Source organism: Xenopus tropicalis, chromosome 3, assembly GCF_000004195.4.
Source record: "Xenopus tropicalis strain Nigerian chromosome 3, UCB_Xtro_10.0, whole genome shotgun sequence".
NCBI classification, from domain to species: Eukaryota; Metazoa; Chordata; class Amphibia; order Anura; family Pipidae; genus Xenopus; species Xenopus tropicalis.
The window spans coordinates 63,080,995-63,104,260 of NC_030679.2; the positions used below are offsets into that span (position 1 = coordinate 63,080,995).

Here is a 23,266-nt window from a genome sequence, read left to right on the forward strand (position 1 = left end):
TTCCCTCTGCCATCCCACCGGCGAACATGTAAGTCGCCGGCGGGATGGCAGATGCGGCGGCGCGATTTCGCGCAAATCGCCGAAAAAGACTCGCGAGGCTTTTTCGGCGATTTCCCGAAATCGCCCCGCCGCGTCTGCCATCCCGCCGGCGACTTACATGTTCGCCGGTGGGATGGCAGAGGGAAGGCAACTCGGGGAGATTAGTCGCCCGCGAGCAGGGAGTTTTGCCGCGGGCGACTAATCTCCCCGTGTACCAGAGCCCTAAAACAACTGGACTTTTCTGAGTTTTTCTTGAAACCATTTCACCACTCACCCGAGTGGCTTCTTCAGTTTGACTGCTTGTCATCAACATACAATGCCTCTTCGACATCCTTACCCTGGCAGTTTCACAACAGTTCACATTTCCAGTCATGTACTCTGAAGGATTAACACCTTTATCAATGAGAATCATGGTACCATTGTGATTGTATCATACCTTCTTACACTTGTCAGTTTCAGCTAACACCTAACTGAACAAGTTCAATGGAACCATTGTGATTGGATGTCTGTGACTGTACTACCATCAAGAGTTTAAATACCGGGGAATACCCTACCAGTCATTTGAACTGAAGAAGCCACTCGGATGAGACTCAGAAAAGTCCAGTTGTTTTAGACTTAATTCTACTAGATACTCCCTAACTTTCCTTATTTGTGGTCTTACAAAGTTGAAATAGGGCCGCCCCTTATAACAGCCCATCTCACATTGCTTTATGGAACAAACTTCCCTGCTCACAGGTGCAAAATCAAGGGCAAGGGTATGACCTTCTCTGTTAGAAGTGATCTAGAGACCACTGATTAATAATTAATGCTAAAGATGCCATTTATGTAATACAGGACATAATAGAAAAAAAAGTTAAAACAGCCTTTGTGTGACCTGAATTTACACCAAACCAATATATGGAAAAATGGCATTGGGATGGGATGTGCACTGTTTATTTATTTCACATGGAATAAACCACTGTGTGTGTATATCCTGGTAAAACCGCATTTATTAAACATTGGGATTTTTTTGATAACAGGTATTCCTGTATTTCTTGAGAGAAACTGATGTACCTTTTTCAGGTAGCAATAATTTTAAGGCACATTATCCAGATTTGAATACCTTTTTTTTTTAATTGTATTTTTATTATTAGTCACCGAGTGCAATTTTGAACCTTCCAGAGACAAAACTCCTAGGCCACAAGCCTAAATATGTTTGTTTAATTTGCAGAGACTTGGAACTGTCATCTTGTACATTCAGTTGGTTAGACAAATGTAACTAGTTTAAGTCCTAGTGCAACAAATACATTCAGTTATTTCAAACTCTGTCAGTATTTATGCTGAGAACCCTCATCAGAAAACCTGTCAGACAACACAGCAACAGGCACTTTATAATTAACATTGTCTCAAGGCACTGTTATAGCCAGTACTCTGTAATTAACATTTCCTCTAGGCACAGTTAAAGGCCAATTAGAAAAACAAAAAACTATTTTTTTCTAACATTTACAGCCACAAACAGAACCTACTAGTATATAAGCCTTAGTTCAATAAAAAAAAGAGCAACATTTTAAACTATTTCATCCATCCAGTTACATTGCATAAAAATTAGCTAATTATTAACCAGCCACGCATCATGAGTATTTTATAACTAACTGGTTTAATTGGCACATTGTTTATAATCTGCACATTTCTAAACATAGCCCTTGCCTATTAGACAGATGTCATTAGCTGCCCTTGATTAGTGTAAAAATAAAACTGAAACTGTTACCTGAGCATAGCAACATAAGAAACAGCAATGGAAAATAATAATCAAGTATCCATACAGTTATCTTGTTTCAGTAATGAAAATTGTCTTTTCACACCAATACTGAAAAAGACATATACTGTTACTGTAGATTTTTTTCAACTACCAGTGTCAAAATAAGGTATTTTATCTACAACAGAGGACTTGTACTACTATCATATATATTTCCAAATTCTAAAAAATAGATACATTTGGCTACATTGTGTATTTTAGCACAGCAGTGTTCTTGCACCATTCCTAAACTAAGTTAAATAAGTATTTTTGGGGTATAAAAATGATACTCCTTAGTTTCATACTAAATGGTTTCCATGAAAGGCATTATATAAAATGCCTTCTTATGCACTGGGGATGGGAATTACTTAAAGGGGAAGGGGAGGAGAGAAGTTGCCCTTTTATGTAGAGAAGGCCTGTTATATTCAATATTAATTATATAACCTATAGCAAGGTAGTTTATCCTAAGGTTTATAGAGCAAGACTAGGTGGCCAAAGGTGTGTGGCTAAATCACTGTTATATTAATACTGATCATGTTCCTTTAGCAATTCATTTTTCCTTTATAGAACATGTATATTGTATAATTTAAAAATGTATTTTTGTCCACTTGTTCCATAAAGTTTAGGATCAGCTGAGAAAATATGAAGATAATATTTAGTGTAGTCATTTGAGCCCAATCCCTTAATCTCCGAGCACTGAGGTGTAAGACTATAAGTAATAATTATTGAAGTTTTCATGTGACTTCTAATTCTGTTGTTTGGAGTACTGTAAAGAGGACATGGGATCTGCCAGCAATTTTGCCATTGGGTGGGCAATCAAGTCATAGATTAGCCATGACAATTTAACATCTGTTTTACCATTTTACACCAGTAACTTGAAAGTCACCAATTATCTACTTGTGGTTAGTCATTATCCCAACTACCCATCACAACACAAAATTTCAGTAGAGTGGACTTCTTTAATAAAGTTGACTTGTTTTAATTGAGCCCACACCATTCAGGAGATGAAATGTGACTTTATTTTTGATTGCAGATTTTGCCCTGTTTAGGGCAAGAAACAACATAATCTACAGTATACATGTTTCCTAATTAATTATACCTGACTGAGCAGCGTCAATCAGGCAGCCACCAGGAGACAATAATTATTTCCAGGTTTGGTTAGGGTTGCCACCCTGTGACGCCACGACTCGCCTCGTCCCTACATTGCAACTTCACAGCCCCACCTTCTCCCTGCCCCCCATGACATCACCCCCGCACCGCTAAGAAAGCTGGCAGAGGTAACAAGCCTAGGTTGGGATGAAGCAGGCCACAGCTTTTATTTGCAAACAAGAAATCATATCTAAAACAGTTATGCATAACATAAATAATACAGCCAACCTTTGAATCACAATTTTTGCAGCAATGTCATTGTGGGCACGTTTAGAGCAGGCAACCATTACAGCTACCTCCTGGGATGCCTTGCCCAAGGAAACCATAAACACCATTATGCCAGTTACACAACAACCAGGGACAAACATCCCCCCAACCCCTGGCCAGGCAATCCACCAAGCTGTAACAATGAATAGTACCCCAAAAACAAACCTCTGCTCACCACCCCAAACCAAATTAAAGGAGAACTAAAGCCTAACTATAGAAGTAGGGTGCATTATGTTTTGGGCTTCTTACCAGCCCAAGGCGACCACAGCCCTTTAGCAATTAAGATCTTTGCCTCCAAAAATGCCCCAGTAGCTCCCCATCTTATTTTCGGATTCCCTGCACATGCTCTGTGCTGCTGTCACTTACCTGAGCTTAGGGACAGACACACAATATACAGTATATACAGAATATAAATGTTACAATATAAGGCTGATTAGAAATCAATACATATAATTACTACATTGAAGCTCAGAATTTAATAATCAGCCCTATAGCATCAGCTTATTTGACAGGCCAACCTCATTTTCTGCTTGATAATTTGTGATGGGTTCTCAACAGCTGCTCAGGGCACATTGAGCCTGTGCACTTTACGAGACAGTTCTAACAGAATCCAAGATGGGAAGCTACTGTGACAACTGTAAAAACCTATATCATTACTATTAAAGAGATACTTTTGACTGGTGCAGTCAGTTTAGCACAGAAAATATGGCAATTTTAGCCAAATTCATCTTTAGGGTTTAGTTCTCCTTTAAAGGGTGGGTGAGTGGTTTCCTATACACTGTGCTGAACAAGAAAAAGGCCCCTCCCCCTGCATTAATTAGTACACTCTGCAACCCCCAGCCTCCTGACCCTGCACACCAGTCCCTCTACCAGCCCAATAGCCTTCTCCACTTGCTTCATTAACCCCATTTTTGCCTGCTTCGCCATATCAACCAATTTTACCTTACATTTTTGCCTGTCCCACACCCTAGCCCAGTCAAGGCTTCTTCTTCCCATGATGGTTCCCAGTCAGAGCCCCATTCAAATTAAAAAAAGTTGGTGTCGACATAACAAATATTCCTGAAAGAAAAGCTCTTTAAAAAATTGTTCATTTTAGGATTACCACAAGAATTATTATTTAATGCTCATTTCATTCTGACAAATGCAGGGTTAATTAAAAAATAAAAACACTGCAAAAAACTTAATGCAGAGCACACGTCACAAAAAACTAAATGCAGAGAACACACAAAGATAAAGCACTATTATAAAATGAAGTAATAATGAGATAGGAGCATGTGAATGGCTATTGCTAAATAGCTCAAAAACATCAAAAGATGTTTACCTTGACCGTAGCTTGATAACAAATGTGAGCAAGGGTCATGTTTCATTCATAGTGCTGTCCTGGAGGGTCACAGAATATTAATGTGTGTCTTACTATTTTATTTTTAATAATGAAGACAGATCTATGACTAGCTATTGTTTTTTTCTCTTTACCTACCTGTTTTTATATTAAAATGAGGATTGAAGAATGTCTTAACACCAAAATGTGGCATTTAGGAGTTAATATACTCACTAGTATCAGGGCACACAACTTAGTCTTCTGTTAGTGGCAGGACATTCACTGTCACTGTGGACTTTTGTTTGTTTGTCTGCCTGCTTGATGTACAATGAAAAAGTCAGTAGCAAAAGGCAAAGTACGATATTCTATCATGCTTATCCATCTGAACAACTCCACTGAAACACACAAATCTGAACACTGACTGTTAGGGCTGTGGCAGACAGGGAGACTAGTCGCCGGTGACAAATCTCCCTTGTCACGGGCGACTAGTCTCCCCGAAATGCCATCCCACCGGCGAGTATGTAAATCGGCGGTGGGATGGCATACGCAGAAATTGCGGAAGTTGCCTTGAGAGGAAACTTTACGCTGGCGACTAATCTCCCCGTGTGCCACAGCCCTTAGGGGCGTGACACGAGGAGCTTAGACACGCTGCAAAAATCTCCGTTGTTGCGGGCGACTAACCTTCCCACAATGCCATCCCACCAGCTAGAATGTAAATCGCCAGTGGGATGGCCAGTGTAATGGATTTTTAATGAAATCAAGGAAAGCTTATATGAAAGGGGAATTCTGGCTTCCTAACCAAAATTTGCCAAAAAGCACCACACAACACAGAAAGCCCTAATATACCCATCACTGTTATCTGTTCCAAAAAAAGCTTCAAAAGGCTTAAGTTGTGTTTGGGTTGAGTCCCCGTTTAATATTTGCTATTGCTTCATGGAAATATGCATTTATGTGATTCTTCTCCAAACTGGTTGATAACAAATAGAACCTTTTGATAACTGTAACTAATTGTTTAAAAGAGTTTGCTTATACTGCAACTGGAGTCAAAGCTGTGCAGTTGCCTGTGATTCACAAAACTAATTTCTATGGAGTGCACTGTTACTTGGATGTGCGTGTGACTTGCATGCAATTAATCAGATGTAAGTTGACATTTTCCCTAGAGAATTTCATAGTCAAAGCAAATTCAAATTGCATGCAGTTGGCGTGTGCAATTAACAATTGCACTGAAACCAGGAAGGATGTCGTTTTCATAGATCTGGGCACCAAATAGAAAATGGTAGCTGAAGGTCAAACCAATGACACCCTGCCTGATCACTAATCACATTATATTACTTGTTTTACAAGATACTCCAAAAAGCAGCAATCAGCATTTGAAATGTAAGTATGATATCTGTAATTCAGAAGCATTATCCAGAAATCTTCAACATATAGTATTATAATTATCCATAAAATTGTATTTAGGCAAAAATTTGTTTTTTTTTTTAATAACTTCATTTTTCTCTCTAATAATTAAACCATACCTTGTATTTCATGGTAACTAAGCTGCATGAATCCAAATTGGTGGTAAAACAATTCTACAGGGTGTTTTAATGATGAAATGTTTTAGTGTCACAAAACAATGGTTCTCCAAATAACAGACCCCTTATCCAGAAAACCCCAATTCCTAAGCATTTCAGAAGATAGATCCCATACCCATATTATAAAAAAGCATAAACAAGAACAAATAAATTCCACATAGTTTATCATACCAAAGTAAATAAGGAGCAATAACAAAATAGTTCATCATTTAGGACTGTTTCAGGAAGCAGCATGTAAAGTCAATAAAGAACAGTAATTTCTGCAACAAGAAAGGTTCTGTATATGATGAGTTCATAAATCTAAAGCCTTCTTAGGAAACAGCATGTGTAATTGATAGCTGTAGTTCATGAGACAGAATATATTAAATGCAGTAAATTCATGAATACTGAAGTGTAAACCAATATAAATAAAGAATGTGATGTCTTTACTGACATAAGTGATGAAGTCACTTGATATGTAATCTTATAAATTAAGCCATCAGGTATAATTAAAGTTACTTTAATTAAATACCAAATTTCATTTTGTTCACATAAAGAATGGTGCATGATTTTCATTATTAATTTAAATATTCTTATGAGAGTACATCCACTAGACATTTAAGTGAAATTCCCTTGAAGAATGATCTGATGAAAAGTGAGGATTAATTTATGAATGCAAGTGCAACATGCAAAGTGTAATTGTGGATAGAAATTACAGGTTTTAGCAGGCTTAAGGTAGGAGATCCGAATTACAGAAAGATCCCTTATCCGGAAAACCCCAGGTCCCGAGCATTCTGGATAATGGGTCCCATACCTGTACCATGTTTGGAATCAATAATTCAGTCTTTTTTTCCCAAAATTTCCAGATAATTGTACTATGTCGCAAGTTGTGTAAGTGTGCCCAAGTCAAAATGAGTGCTATTGCACTTGCATTTTTATGCATTTTATGAGCAGGGGCTTTTTTATATATAGGCACCTGAGAGCCTGTGCCTAGGGCAGCAGCTCCAGAGGGACAGCCATTGGGTGTCCTCAGAGAGCATCTGCAGGAAGTGACGTCACTTCAACAACATGAGAAGCACATTTTAGTCTGGTTTCTAAGGTGGCACCAGACCTAAATACAGCTCTGTTTATAAATGGGGGTTGCATCTCTTCTAAAGCACACTTTCAAATTGGCATTTGCATCTTATTCATTGGGTGCACATCTGGAGGACATATTGGTTTAAGTGTGTGAGCCCTGAAATTACTGCCATGGTGGAAACCCTGGAAGCATGACAACTATGTGGAGTGCAGCAGTATGTTTAGATGCAAGTACCATAATATGTTGCATCAATATGTGTTACTTTAAGAACACCCACACTTAGGAGTGCATTTATAAATGACCCCTGGTTTGTCTAGGGTTGCCTCTTTAAAGGCTCACAAGCATGGTGGATCCTTACTGCGTTCCACCACAGAGGAATGCAGGAACAGACGCATTTCATTGTTCCCTGTACTCACACAGGAGCATTCAAGTGCCAAATATAGGTGTAACGCAACATGCTGTGTTCTACCTGCGTTCTGCACCTGTGTGAGTACAGCAGGATTGGGAAGAATGGAAAACATTTTTTGTCTGCAGTGGAACGCAGGAGAATGCAGCCATAGGTAAGTGCAGATAAAAACGCTCGCCAGTACAAGCCCATATACTGGCCATATATTAATTCCACATCCTGCATGGCTAATTAGCAATACATACGGGGTATATTTATCATGCTGTGTAAAAAGTGGAGTGAAGCATTACTGGTGATGTTGCCCAGGGCAACCAATCAGCAATTAGATTTCAACAGGTAGAAAACCAAAGCAAAGCATCTGATTGGCTGCTATGGGCAACATCACCGGTAATGTTTTACTCCACTTTATACACAGCATGATAAATATACCCCTTAGGGTAATGCCACATGAAGTGTATGGTGCATTTTTCCGGCAAGTCGAAAAACGCTTGCCAAGAATACGCGCCATACGCTTAAAACTCCCCCTACCTGTGCCTGCACCTGAATTAATTAAATACGCTCGGGTGCAGGCACATGTAGCCGATATTGTCATAAAAATGTGAGAAAATGCAAAGTCTTGAGTTTTTAGGCGCATATCGGCTACATGTGCCTGCATGAGCGTATTCAATTCATTCGGGTGCAGGCACGGGTAGGAGCATATAGAGCATATTTTTGCAAGCGTTTTCCGGCTTGCCAAAAATATGCTACATGTAGCATAAGCCTTAGATGCATGCTGCAGACTGAACTGATTTAGCCATGCAGCACGCATCTTAATGAATTGCTAACTACCTATGCAGGTTGTGGATTCATTATGTGGCCAGTATTAAAGAGGTGTCAAGTAGTAAGTGCAGTACAGAGAAGTTTTCAACAGCCAAACTTACTATCCTAATAAGAAAACAGAGCTACAGCAAATGATAATAAAGCCACAGGTTCAGGGTAAGTCAGCATGCTAGTCAGAAAAGTGGATGTGCTGGAATGGCAGCTTTTTTTTTTGTTTCCTAAAATCAGAAGGCAGACTTACTGGTAAGTCTATGAAGAAATACTTTAGTAAGGTGACAGAAGGCACTTGTAGCAGAACACTGTAGCAAGTGTTGAATTAACAAGCACAATTTAAGTGGAATGCTGAAGGGATGCTGAGCGTTAACACTCAACAGTTAACAAAGCTGGATAGCCAATGTTTATATTTCGTTTGAGGAAATGAAAAAAAATGTTGCCATTGTGCTCCTAAGTTACTTGAAACATTAGTTTCTTCAAACTGTTATAAAAATTTTTTAAGGAATATAATTTTTGTATTTACTCTCCTATGCACTAAATTTTGCTTCCCCTTTATCATTGTGTGATTTATTGAAACACATCTGATTTAAGTTGTTAAAAAGGCAAAATTACAAAATGAAATACCCAAACACTGTAAAATGCAATACCCACACATAATAGTTGTTAAATGTATGCCTTCAGTCTGAATTAAATATTTAAATTAATTAGGAAATAAAACATTTCTTGCTCATAACTTTATGATTACACTGGTAACTATGGGGCTACATATTTTTAAAGCAAAGCCGAATTCATATCAGCACCATCCATCTGGATAAGGGATTGCAAGGACAGTTAGAAAAAGGTTAAACATTACAATAAACATTTGTAAATGGCTAGGGTTCAGTCATAACATCACTAAGACATGACTACACATTTTTCTACTCACAATTCATACTTTGCCAAAGAAAATCATACATCACCTGTTAAATCAGGAAGGCAGATTTTCTTAAATATTCCCTAAAGGTTGTGCAATGTGCTGCATTTACTGCCTCTCCCAACAGCTGTACTATGATGAGTTCATTTCACTCCACATACAAGTGCTTGCTCCTGATTGGATGCTGTCAGCCATACCCCTTCATTATTTGCTAAACAGTGGCAGTTCATGTGCAGATATGAAGGTGTGACCTTTAAAGTAGATATTCACTTGAGACGCTTAAATCCTTTTAACCCAAGCCTTGTTTAGTGCACTGCAAAAGGAGTCACTGAAGGCATGTCTGGCATGTAGGGGGTTAAGGTAAGACGCATTCCAGTCTGAATACAATGTCAACAAAGTACAATCATGTTTTAATTTCAAAAGGCTCAGGTTTCTCAGCCATAAATGGGTAAAGAAATTATTAGCCTTAAGAAATCGACATAAGAAGCAGAACATGCTGTTCCAAATTGTAAAAATCTCCTAAAATGTCCTTAAGTACTTACTAACAACAACAAGGAGCAGTTGTGAAACATAGTTTAGCAATAATAATAACATACTATTGGTGGAAATACTTGCAATTTGTAGGATGCAACTTTTTAAATTTTTTAGGTCATGGCATATTCTCTACATTGATGGGATTTCACGTCTTGTTGCGATTTTTGGCACCAGTGGGCCCGCACAGTTTCCCCTAAAGTAGTTTGTGTGCATTCAGTGACATCATTGTGCATATATTTTGTATCTGTTTTTTATTCAGTTGTAGCATTTCCTTCTCAGGTGTTTATTTTCTAGGCCTATGAATATATCTCTGTTCATTAATTAGTGAAAGATGGAGGGCAAGTTCAAAGTGCAAAAAGTAGGTCTTTATTTAAGGCTGATGCCACACGTGGCATTTTTATGCTGCGTTTTTTCTCAGCCTAAAAACACCGCACAAGCCACACAGCCCCTGACTATGGCATTTTTCAGCCTAGTACTGGTGACATAGCAAATCCCGTTTCCATGGTGCTAATATTGCAAAATAGTAAAAAACGCTGCGTATTTCAGCTAGGTCTGGCAACTGCCTTTGTGTATACATAGGAATAGCTTGCTTTGCAAATACTGACGTATTTCAGGCAACGCTTGAACAATCCGTGCTAAGGCGTTTTCTAGCGTATTTCCGCACTGTGTGGTTTGCTTCGAGTCTTTTCAAGTTATTTCTATGGATGATGATATCAGGCGTTTTTCAGCCGCTGAGAGAATTAGAAAATACGCAGCCTTAGACCTTAATTACGATTGGTTCTAGGCACCGCATTTTATGAAATACAGTCTGAGCTGTTTGGTCTGCTTTACTGTGCTACTGCCACACGGGGCTGATTCTCAGCCAGAGGAAAGTCAGCCCCTACTCTTGTATCAAACTTTTCCTGTGTCTGCACCCGAAGCCACTGCATTGGCCCAAAATACATAGTATCTTGCTCCAGGCCTACATCTGTGGCTACTGATTGACTCAAATGCATTTGACACTTACAGTATTTTGATGCATTTAAAATATCAATATGCATTTGGCATAGGAAAAAGCACTAATGCATTTGGCCATTTTCTGCAGCTTTGCCAACGGTTCTGCAGTTTTGAAACAGGGCAGCAGTTATGCTCATCGCTAATGGAGGTTCTAGCGCTGAATGATTTAATGTTAGTGGTGCAAATTGCAGTAAAGAGGAAGTCCGCATTTACAGTGTATATATATATGTATGTGTGTATATATATAATATATATATATATAGGATCTAAGAGATAGGCACTCACGAAAAAGGAACATCTCCTGCCTGGGTACAGTCCAAATATTAATACAAAATTATTCAGAAAAAACGGACCGCTGCTCACAGGACTTATAAACATAAAAATATTTATTGCAGCAAAATAACAAAGACTGACGTTTCGGCTGGATAACCAGCCTTTCTCAAAGTTACAAAACATACTGTGGGACAGACCTAAAAACAAGAATTGGCGGGAACGCATCTCAGTGACGTAGGTGTGTGACGTAAGTGCACTGTATATTTCTACAAAAACGTGAATAAAGTTTATATCCGAAAATATACAGAGATAAGTACAAAACTAATATTAAAAGTGTCCAACATTAATAGCCTGCTGTGAAACCAGTATCAACATCAATACATAATGAGACATACCCCCCAGCGATGCACTTTGAACTTATCAACATCAATACATAATGAGACATACCCCCCAGCGATGGGGGGTATGTCTCATTATGTATTGATGTTGATACTGGTTTCACAGCAGGCTATTAATGTTGGACACTTTTAATATTAGTTTTGTACTTATCTCTGTATATTTTCGGATATAAACTTTATTCACGTTTTTGTAGAAATATACAGTGCACTTACGTCACACACCTACGTCACTGAGGTGCGTTCCCGCCAATTCTTGTTTTTAGGTCTGTCCCACAGTATGTTTTGTAACTTTGAGAAAGGCTGGTTATCCAGCCGAAACGTCAGTCTTTGTTATTTTGCTGCAATAAATATTTTTATGTTTATAAGTCCTGTGAGCAGCGGTCCGTTTTTTCTGAATATTTATATATATATATATATCTCCTCAATTAAGAAGGCCCTTGAAACTGGTAAAACTGATTTAACCCTACCTAAGCATGTTTTAATGAAGGGACACAGGTTACCAACTTTTACATTTATGGGAAGTGATTTAAAGGAAAATTAACACTAAAAACTTGGCTTCTGGTCATTTGAAATAGGGCGATACGGCGATGCAGGGAAGAATCCACTATGCGACGATCGATTGATCGATCAATTCTAGCCCAACGGCCAAGTTTTGGCAAGTATTTTCTAATAAAGCATTCAAAATAATAAATGGTGTGCAGGATTATTGGGGCAGGGTACAATAGATTTTTTACTTAAAAATTTTTAGTGTTACTTTTCCTTTAATCGCAGAACCCAGCTGAGGTGAAGTTTGCATGTTGTTACCCATAATACTGTGCCCCCTTGTGGATTGAATGAGTATTGTTCCTTTGCCCCATTTTTAGATAGGAGATAATGCCCAGGTCTTCCATCTAGTTGTGATTTGATTCTATTGTCTAAATATCTGTGCCAGTCTACTCTAGGTATCTTCATGAAATGTATATTTATTGATAATGAATATTTTAACACTATGTATTTATATTATATTGGGTATGTTTTCTGACATTTATATTATCTATTATGTATTGCACTGTATTGTACATTTTTGCATTATGCACCTTCTTTTACAGATTATTTGGATATATGAATTTTTAGTGCCTGCTGAAACTGAGATCTTTTTGGAGTTAAAACATTAGTTTTTAAGATGGCTACAGTCTGGTGGTGGTTGGTGGTGAGTCTATATAGCACTCTTGGGTTTTTTTTATTATTGTATCTCGATTAAGGTCCCAGGTGAGGACTGAAACGTGTGTCAGCATTTTATCAAATTTTTGTATTATTATTCTGATTTTCACCCAGGTTTTAAACTCACAATATATATACACACTTATTTTAAGCTAATTTTTATTTGGTTATCATCATTTGTGTGTGTTTCTTTAATTATTAGCATTCCTACTCTCTCTGTTTCTAGCATGCTGTTCATAATCTGGCTTCTGGGGGTCACTGACAACGGCAACCAACAAATTAACTGTTAGAGGTCAACTTTATGTTTATTCTGCTTGGCTTTTTTTTTTACTATTCATCTGTATCTCTGACTTCAAAACTGCCACACAGTTGCTCTGGTGCCCTAGCGACCAGATTTAAGTTGAAATTCCAAGCCTGGGAGGTGCAGAACTATAGCAATAAAATTCCAAAAAGGACAAATTAGAGATTGTAGTATGTCCCGGGCATATTAAAAGTTAATTCTGAAGGTGACCTCCCACTTCAAAGGAGGGGTCTGACTATGTTTTGGAGGGTAATATTTCAGTCCCCTGAAATAAATGCTCTTAGGAGCAGATTTTGTGAGTTTAAAGCTTAATACATAAAAACTCACCCATGTTCTATTCATTCCTATGGGATTTTTAGAAGCTTATTTATCAGTGGGTGAAAGTTAGAACTCACCATTTGATAAATACGCTTCAAAAAATTCCATAGAAGTGAATAGAACATGGGTAAGTTTTTATTTATTAAGCTTTAAACTGATGATAAATCTGCCCTATAAAGTAGCCTTATATTTTAATCTTATCTTACCTCTAAAATCATAGCACTTCACATGCAAAATGTTGACAGTTTGGGAATAAAATGCTGATTATTAAAGGAACACCTATACCTCAAACAGTGTAGGTCTCTATAAAAATATTATGCAGAAACAAGCTTATATGTAAAACTCTGCTTCACCTTAATAAACCATTTTCATAAAAATATATTTTTCACAGTGCAGACAAGCAACCCAAGGCACACATACAAGTTAGACTAATGCCACACTAAGGGGCACATTTACTAATCCACGAACGTCCGAAAAGCGCCCGAATGCATTTTTTTCGTAATGATCGGTATTTTGCGACTTTTTCAAGCGCTCAATATGAAAGTCGCGACAATTCACGAAATTTGTAATGGCGATGAAAAAGTCGCGACAATTCACGAAATTTGTAATGGCAATGAAAAAGTCGCGACAATTCACGAAATTTGTAATGGCAATGAAAAAGTCGCGACAATTCGCGCAAGTCATAACGGCTACGAAAAATTCGCAAAATGTTAGTTTTCCAATCCGAATTTTTCCCATTCGGATTTGGATTCGTGGATTAGTAAATCAGCCCCTAAGGGTATAGCGCATATTTTCGGCGAGCCGAAAAACGCTTGCAGAGAATACGCTCTATATGCTTAAAAATCCCCCTACCTGTGCCTGCATCTAAATGAACTGAATACGTTCCGGCGCAAAGGTTTGTGTAAAGGTTTTGCACCTGTTTGAGATTGGTGAGCCATTCCTAGAATTTGGAAAGCATATATGATCTTTGTGTGTCATTGTTCAATTTATATGACTAGTTGTAACAGCTTTTCTCTGAAGCATGTCAAGCCTGATCTGACATTTTTAAAAAAAATACATTAACAGCTGTGATATTCTGAATTTCCAGAAATGATAAGAGTGGTTATTGCACTTTAGGTTTTGAAAAAATAGATACTCCATCCATATGTTTACAGTATTTTGGAGAAAAAAATCCCCTTTGATGCATATCACACCACAGATGTTTCATAATTACTTAATCAAATTCTAAAAGCTAACACTTTTCTGCGACTTTTTCGCACCTTGCGTATTTTCGCAGATTTTTTCGTTATTTAACGCGACTTTTTCGTACTGTGCGCAAAAAAAAACCGCAACAAAATCATATTGTCGCAACGAGTACGAAAGTTTCTGATTCATTCAAGCTTCGGTATCGTGACTTTCCTTGGGCCAGGTTGGAGCTGCAGAGTGCCATTGATTCCTATGGGAGGCTTCCAAAATCATGCACAGAAGGATCAAAGTTGGAAAGGTTTTCCTGCATTTTACGATCGTTCGGATAAGAAAATTTTGTGACTTTCGGATCGCCAATACGATATTATCGTGAGTAATATGATTTTTTCGTAAGCATATTTGTGATATTTGCGATCATCAGAAATTATTGTATCCCATCCGATTTTTTTCCCATTTGGGATTCAAACTCGCATTTTAATGAATCGGGCCCTTAGGCTAAGGCCAGACGAGGCGTAGGGCGGATATTTTCGGCAAGCGGAAAATTCTGCCCTACGCCTCCTACATGTGCCCGCACCCGAATGAATGAGCCGAAAGTCGCTTGCCGAAAATATACGCCAAATGCCTCGTCTGGCATTAGCCTTATGTAAAGCTGAATAATGCCAATCATTGTTACATTTATAGACGTAGAATGAGGAGATATGGAAATGGATGGAATAGCCACCACTCTTTTCTGTGGTGCAGTTATTTGCAAAAGTGAAACTCTGCTGCTTCCAAGACTGCCCAATAATAATGTTGGTCTAGGAAAGGCAAATCTTTGATGTATATGTATGTTATAGGTGTGGTGGAATCCATTGCAATCACATGCTCTGGGGAGCACAGTTTGCTAGGTAACCAGCTAAGGCCAAATAGGAAGGCAGCAAAGAACCCTATGGGCCAGGACATCACAATTCCTGAAAAGCAGGTGGTGGAGCAGAGCTAAGAAGTGGAAAGCTGCTGGACTAATTTATTAGGGGTCAGTACTGAGATTCCCCCCCCCCCCCTCCAAGTGCAAATGCCCTAATGGATGCTCCGTAGTGCTCATTTAAAAAGCAGTTGTGTCTTGTTGTACTCTGCACCTTGCTGCAGCAGCTCAAGAAATTCAGCACATAGTGCAAAGCACAGTGCATATGAGTGCAAAGTGGCCCTGTCCTTGCTGCCTGCCATAGGGTAGAGTTCCACTGCGGCCTGTCCCCACCACTGCTCACTAACTTACATGTCTGACAAAATTCCTATTCCAAGTAATTTGACTAAAAATTACTTTCCTTAGTTTTCTTGCTTTAGGACAACCCTTAAATCTTTCCTGCTTGCTCTGTTTAACCCTCCTGCCACAGGATCATCCCAATTGTATGTACTCATCCAGAATACTCTCTTCCCTTGCAGTTTGTTTTTCATAAATAGCTGCTTATTCTGATGCTGTTTTTTTTTTTTTTCTTTTACATAATTTTGTGTGACATGGCTCAAATATAATGATTTGCTTTCTAAAAAAAACTGCACCAGCCTGGTGTAGCTGCGTGCGAGTATCTCCTCTTCCTTCTTCTGAGTGAAGAGCTGAACTTTAACAAAAAAGTTGCATTTTTCACTCTGCTGCACATGCACCAGTCCCGGGATTCAGAAGGCAGAAGAAAGAACGAAGAGGAAACACGCACAGCAGCGAGAACCAGCCTGGGTTAAAGGTAAGCGATTACAATAACTGGGGGGTGCCTAACATTTGGCACCCCCCGGTGATTTTTACCTTTCCTTCTCATTTAAATCTTCCATCCCCTTTACCAGTTGAGTTGCACATCTCTTCAGCTCATTAATATCCTTCTTAAGGACTGGAGCCCAAACCGCACTGCATACTCAAGGTGGGGCCTTACGAGAGACCTATAAAGAGGCAAAATTATGTTTTCATTCCTTGAGTTAATGCCCTTTTTTATTTTGAACAGTCAGCAAATGCTTTCAGTGGCACTTTGGAAATCTTGGTACCATACTGTTATTTCTATGTCAATTCATATTAGATAATAACAGTTTGATACCAATAGTTATGGCTACACCTACTCTAAATATTGTCACCTTTTTGTCTGTAAAAGAAAGTCCCTTAATTTTTATTTTTCAAAATGTCACTTCTGACAGTAAAGCATTTGACAGTTGTCAACCCTACTCTTGATGGCTTCCATTTCCATGTAATTAGTGTTAATATTCAGTATTATTAAATTCTCATGAAGCCTTTCTACTAACTTAAGTAACTGGTTGCCAGTTATGCAGTCTCAATTGGCTGCCAGCCAGTGGAAAAAATATCAGGAACTCCTGCAATAATTCAACACATAGCACAAAGCCAAATATAACTATGGATTATGAGTTTCCATACAAGAAAAAGAAAGTTCCTTACCTGTTGGAATTGGAGCTTGAAAGGAGGACATGACATTTTAAAAAAGAAACATACAACCCTGTGTAAATGTTTATTGTGTTATTTTTACAACACTAGCCTCTATTTCCACTATCACACTATGATGTGTAAAGTCTGAGGTACCTATTGACAGATATATTTTCTTTGGGCGTGCTTTTGTCTCTTGAATTTCTTTGACCAGCAATTAGTTATCCAAAGTCTTTGTGCCATTGAACACTGGTGATGTTACGTCTTTTGCAGGTTACATTACCGATATTACGTAAAGGAACAGTAACACCAAAAAATGAAAGTGTTTTAAAGTAATTGAAATATAACGTACTGTTGCCCTACAATGGTAAAACTCGGGTGTTTGCTTCAGGAACACTACTATAATTTATATAAATACGCTGCTGTGTAGCCATGGGGGCAGCCATTCAAGCTGGAAAAAAGGAGAAAAGGCACAGGTTACATAGCAAATAACAGATAAGACACCATTATATTCTACAGCAGTGCTGTCCAACTGGCGGCCCGCGGGCCGCATGCGGCCCGCGACCCCCCTCTGTGTGGCCCCCCACCTGTCTGGCTGCTTTGATGGTTTACTCTTGTGTAAGCTTTAAATGGTATCAGAACTGTGATTAACTGCCCCCCCCTGCATGGTTCTCACCTCAGATTCAGGCTGTAATCAGGCTGTATTGTTTAAATATGTAATCCCCTGTACTGTTCACACCTTTTAATCTCTGCATTGTTCACCCCCTGCAGTGTTCACACCTCAGGCTCAGGCTGTTATCACCCCCATTGTTCCCCTGTTCACACCTCTGGAGCAGTAGAAACCCACAAATAATCCCTGCATACCACAAAAAGAACATATACTGAGGTGGTACTGCAATTAAAAAGTTTTTTTAATATATAGTTATTGTGCAGACTGTAGGAGCAGTGCCAGCATTGTGTCACTGTAGGCTGCCTGTGTGTTCCATACAGGCAGCATAGGGCAAGCAGAGTATGGCACACACAGGCAGGGTAGGGAAGGCAGAGTATGGCACACACAGGCAGTGTAGGGCAGGCAGAGTATGGCACACACATGCCAAGTTTGGCACAAACCAGCCAAGAATGGCACACACAGTGAAAGTATGGCACACGCAGGCAGGGTAGGGAAGGCAGAGTATGGCACACACAGGCAGAGTAGGGCAAGCAGAGTATGGCATACACAGGCCAAGTTTGGCACAAACGAGCCAAGAATGGCACAGACAGTGAAAGTATGGCACACACAGGCAGGGTAGGGAAGGCAGAGTATGGCACACACAGGCAGGGTATGGCAGGCAGAGTATGGCACACATAGGCCAAGTATGGCACACACAGTGAAAGTATGGCACACAGGCAGGGTAGGGCAGGCAGAGTATGGCACACACAGGCAGGGTAGGGAAGGCAGAGTATGGCACACACAAAGGCAGGGTAGGACAGGCAGAGTATGGCACACAGGCAGGGTAGGGCAGGAAGAGTATGGCAGGTTTTTGCTGTACTACAACCATTAATATGGGTATGGTCATGTGATAACATGGGTGTGGTTTCAAGTGGGTGCGGTTTCAAAAAGGGGAGTGGTCAAACTGTCTTCCATTATCGGCCCTCCACCGCGTAGGTCGGAAAAATTCTGGCCCTCGGTACAACAGAAGTTGGACAGCACTGTTCTACAGGGTTTATCTGTTAGCTGCTATATAACCTGTGCCTTTTCTTCTTTTGAATGGCTGCCCCCATGGCTACACACCAGGGTTTATATAAACTCTAGTAATGTTTCTGAAGCAAACACACAATTTTTTTCCAGTGCAGGGCAGCAGTACATTATAGTTTAATTTCTTTAAAATATATACATTTTTTTGGTGTTACTGTTCCTTTAAGTACTTATCTTCCCTGACTGATGGTATGGTACAATTTCGTAAATCTTCAACTACCTTTAACTTTAACTTGAAAAAAAAAACCCCCAAAGAAACACCCAGAAATCTAAACACAAAAAAAGAATTGATGAAAACTCACAAACTTAGACTGCTAATTTCAGACTTTAAACTAAAGAGGTCTGTTTGAATGCAATATACTATTACATATAATTATTATTATTATTATATGTAGTTAACTATAAAAAAAATGCAAAACTGCTTAGAGAAGCACTCTGAGTCTACATCAATCTATTTATTGGGTTTAGAATGCCTTTTACAAAATCCATAAAATAACTGAAGCAGGGAAGATTTATTTTAGGAGTAGCTTATGTATGAAGATGATAGCTGTTAGTCTGCTTAACATATTCTGTTTGAAATATACATTTTTACATTATTAGCAAAACTCATCTCATTAGCATTATAGCATGCAAATAGTGTTTGCCATTTGCAAACACTGTTGCTGCAATGCTGTAAGTTAGTAGGGTATTGCTCTTCACCCCTTTTGATTAATGGTTTGTCCCAGCTGACTGTCTGTCTTGAACTCTGGATTACATCAGTTTCTCCCTACTTTGTCTCTTATATAACTACATTAATATCATGAGGGTGACCATTGCACAACCTCTACTCCTAATTGCCCCTGGACCTCACTTGCTATACTCTATAAATGACCAGAATTCTCTTTCTGAACTCTCTTTTTCTAAGGTCAAGCTTACAAGAGGCTTTTTGGAGGTATTGTTGTGTTTCTCTCTATATTTTCAGAGTTGAAGTAATAGTAAATGAATCCCTAGTTTTGGACTTTCAAAACAACTGAATTATAAGTATAGCCTAATAATCTTATTGAAAAAGCATGAGACACATCAGCAAGCCACAGCCAGCAGTCTTGGACACATACACACAACCTCACTGACAACATTACAGAGTAAATTAGAAGTTCAAGCAAGTTAATTGAGTGTTTATGAATACAGGGAATTGCCATATGCCCCACTGACTCTAGAGTTGTTCACCACAGAAGGTTTCTGTTGCTGCTGTTAAAGGTGAACTATCATAAATGGGAATCTGCTTAATTTGGCTCAGTACTGACAGGCAGTCTGTGTTCTGAGTAGTGGGAGTGGTCCAACCATTCTTGACTGACATCTAAAGTTCAACCCCCACCTGCCCATCTTTCCTACCTGATAGAAAATCTGGAAAAACTTTGAAGAAAATCAAATAATTCAACCCAATTCATTCTTACATTGTCTGACACTTTCCCTCTCACTCAGTCAATAACAAATGCCTAAAACTTCTTGTTTATATATGAGAAAAACATGAAAGAAGCCACATATCACTTGCTTTTTTTGAGCAGCAGCAGTTGAATTATTTGGCACAAAGGCTCAGCAATTTGAAACATACATGCCAAGTGAGCTGGCAGGTGATGTGGGAGTTGTAGTTAAACAATAACTTTAGGGCATCCACTTGCGCATTCCCATAAAACTACAATTTGCATAACTTATAAATAAATGTTGTCGGAACAGTAATTTGTGCTACTGTTTGTGCAATACCATTGTAGTCGCTCTTTGTATGTATGCAATCTAATCAATAACAGAATATATGGTGATTCCTTAGGGGCTGCCTATGGCTGATGCCACACACACACCATATGGCGTATATTTTTGGCAAGCAGAAAAAATACCTGTGCCTGCACCCGAATAAATGAGATACTCGGGTGCAGGCACATGTAGCCGATATCCGCCAAAAAACACAAGACTTCATATCTTCGGCGGATATCGGCTACATGTGCCTGCACCCAAGCGTATTTCATTCATTCGGGTGCAGGCACAAGTAGGAGCGTATGGCAATATTTTCCACTTGCCGAAAATATATGCCATATGCTGGGTGTGGCATCAGCTTTAAGAATACATGGACTGACTACAGCAGAGTAAATGCTACAGACTGACCAGGTAGGCCTGATTAGACTCAACTGGCTAATCAAGAAGCCTGAAAGCCTGGCTAGTCAGTTTACAGGAGAGCTTTGACAGAGACAGAAAGAGGAGTCTGTGAATCCAACATACAGGACTCTATGTGCCTGTTCACACACACAGCTGCCTGTGCAGAAGTCTGCAATATTGCTGCAGCTGATGTGTCACTGGTATGAAGGAATTCTCTTTTATATATCCTTTTGTTATACCTGTATCTGGCTATTGCAGTAAGATTTGTATCTGCATGTGTAAATTGCAGGAGGGTGACTGGCAGCTGATCTAAGGCTCATGGTGGGCAACACAAAACCCAAATGCAAAAGAGCCTTACGTGCTGTGTATATGTCCATATAAAGGATATAAACAATAAGCTGATTTACTGTTATATCTACAAATGTAGCTTCCCCAGAACCCAGCCCGGCTCCATTCCAGCAGGTTTGCTGTTTAGGGGTGTGGCCTCATGACATGCTACAGCAAATCAGCTTTCACTCTGCTCTGTCACTGACACAGACCAGGGATCCTGAGATTCTGGAGGGTGAGGTATGGGAGACTGCTTCAATAATTAGCCATAACTTTATAATGGTGCAAAATTTTTAAAAACTATACATTTTCAAAATTTTGAATAAAAAGTCTCAAGTTTGTCTATACTTTATTTTTTCAACATTATAAAAACATTTTAATTGATATTTTCCCTTTAAGAAGGCCCAAAAAAGGATCACTGAGGTCCTCTTTTATGACATCCGGCAAGTGGGGTTTAAGAACCTTTAATGGAAATCTCCCTTTTTTGAGATCTGCAGTCCTGCTAGGTCAATAGCCCTCATTCTCTTACTGTCATTTGCTGCTGATTTTGTTCATACATTTTTTGCTAATATAATATGGCTCTCACTTTAACCCCTGCCAAGCTAGATCCAGCAACATTAGCTTTTTCTTCATTTTCTCCTTCACAGCTAATTCTTTTTCTCAATAAGGCAACTATGTGACAGAGACACCATAATCTTATATCAGTAGTCAATGCATGTATTGTTAAGGTGTATGTCATGTTATGTAACCTAGTCTTGGCTTTACCTTGACCCTTTGCCACACTGAACACAGACCTGTAACCCCCAATGACATCAGTTTTGCATGTAAACAAGTTCATGTCAACACACATAGTCTCTCTGTATTACAAGAAGGCTATCTCCCATAGACTCAATTTTAATTAAATATTTCAGATTTTAAAAAATGATTTCCTTATTCTCTTTAATAATAAAATGGTACCTTGTGCTTGATACCAACTGAGATGTAATTACTCCTTATTGGAGGCAGAACAATCATATTGGGTCTATTTAATAATAATTTTTTAATAGACCTGAGGTATGGAGATCCAAATTACAGAAAGTAATCTTATCTGATCTGATAAGTAAACTTATCTGTAACTGTACTATATAAACTCTGGATGTCATGTCATTTATGCTACTCTATTCCAGAAAAACTCTGTCCAATGCTCAATTGTCATTGCAGGAAGGCAAATATGTATACATATAATTAGTCTGAACTACCGCACACAATGGTCTAATTTTTATGCAGATTTTGAAGACATTTTCTCATTTTTGTGCCTAAATGCAGTCCTGTTCCATAGAACAGAAACATTCTCACATGCGAGGTTGCTGAAGAATGCTATCGGTTGTTTCATCTCCCCAACAAACATACATTTTCTGTGGTGATTTTAAATTCAGTGTAGACTTCTGCACGTCACAATACTACAGTTATTTCTCTCCACTCACAGGACTGAAGGACAACTCCGCCCCTACAAATCTAGGGCAGCAGCGAGCACTACCAACAGATCACACACTGGGCGAGCTTGGCTTCTGCTGAGAGCTGCCTTTTTACCCACATTACTAGCATTAAAATGCAATGAAGAAAAGAAAGACGTGTTTATAATACAGTGCTGGAGAATTTATTAGGGAGTGGTAATGTTTGCTGGAAAAACCATACACATACTTATGTTGAACAGCATGGTATAAACACTACTATGTATAAAAAATGAATACTTAAGTCGTTTACCTGATCAGTAGTAGTAGCACTGCTTGGGCTAGCTTTCTTACTGCTCTCCTGCCTTTTTTCCCTGTGCAGTATGAATGGATGTACAGTATTAGAGTGTTTCTCTGACGGTTCAGATGATTTAGTAGGTGGAGTAGGCTGAGAGAATGGGCTTGCTGTTTCTGAAGGAAAAAAGGAGGGGGGGTCAGCTGATGATGTGTATCAAGGCAGTTTGTACTGGTCCTGCTGATGCTGGGACACACACACAGGGACACAGACACACACACACATTTCCACCGTGCAGTGCTCTAAGGTAACCCTACACCAACTCAGTTATGTGCTATTAAAAAGAACAGTATCTAAATGAGAGCAAGGTCAGTAGGGACACAGTCAAGCAGGAGTTTCACATTGTATTGTCATTGTGCTTTGCTAGAACTTATACTACTTA

General features: G+C 39.0%; 1 protein-coding gene across 3 annotated transcripts in view; it reads right to left on the reverse strand.

Annotated features, from left to right (window-relative positions):
- slc16a7 (solute carrier family 16 member 7) overlaps positions 1-23,027 on the reverse strand; it is a 48,762-nt gene extending 25,735 nt beyond the window's left edge. Inside the window, exon 1 of one of the 3 annotated variants that reach the window (XM_012958478.3) lies at positions 9,360-9,544. The gene's annotated coding sequence lies outside the window, so the exon portion shown is untranslated. Of the gene's footprint in view, positions 1-9,325; positions 9,545-22,842 lie in introns of those variants that run through there. The other 2 variants (XM_012958480.1, XM_012958479.3) reach the window with 2 other exon arrangements.
- Between the last annotated feature and the right edge of the window lie 239 nt (positions 23,028-23,266).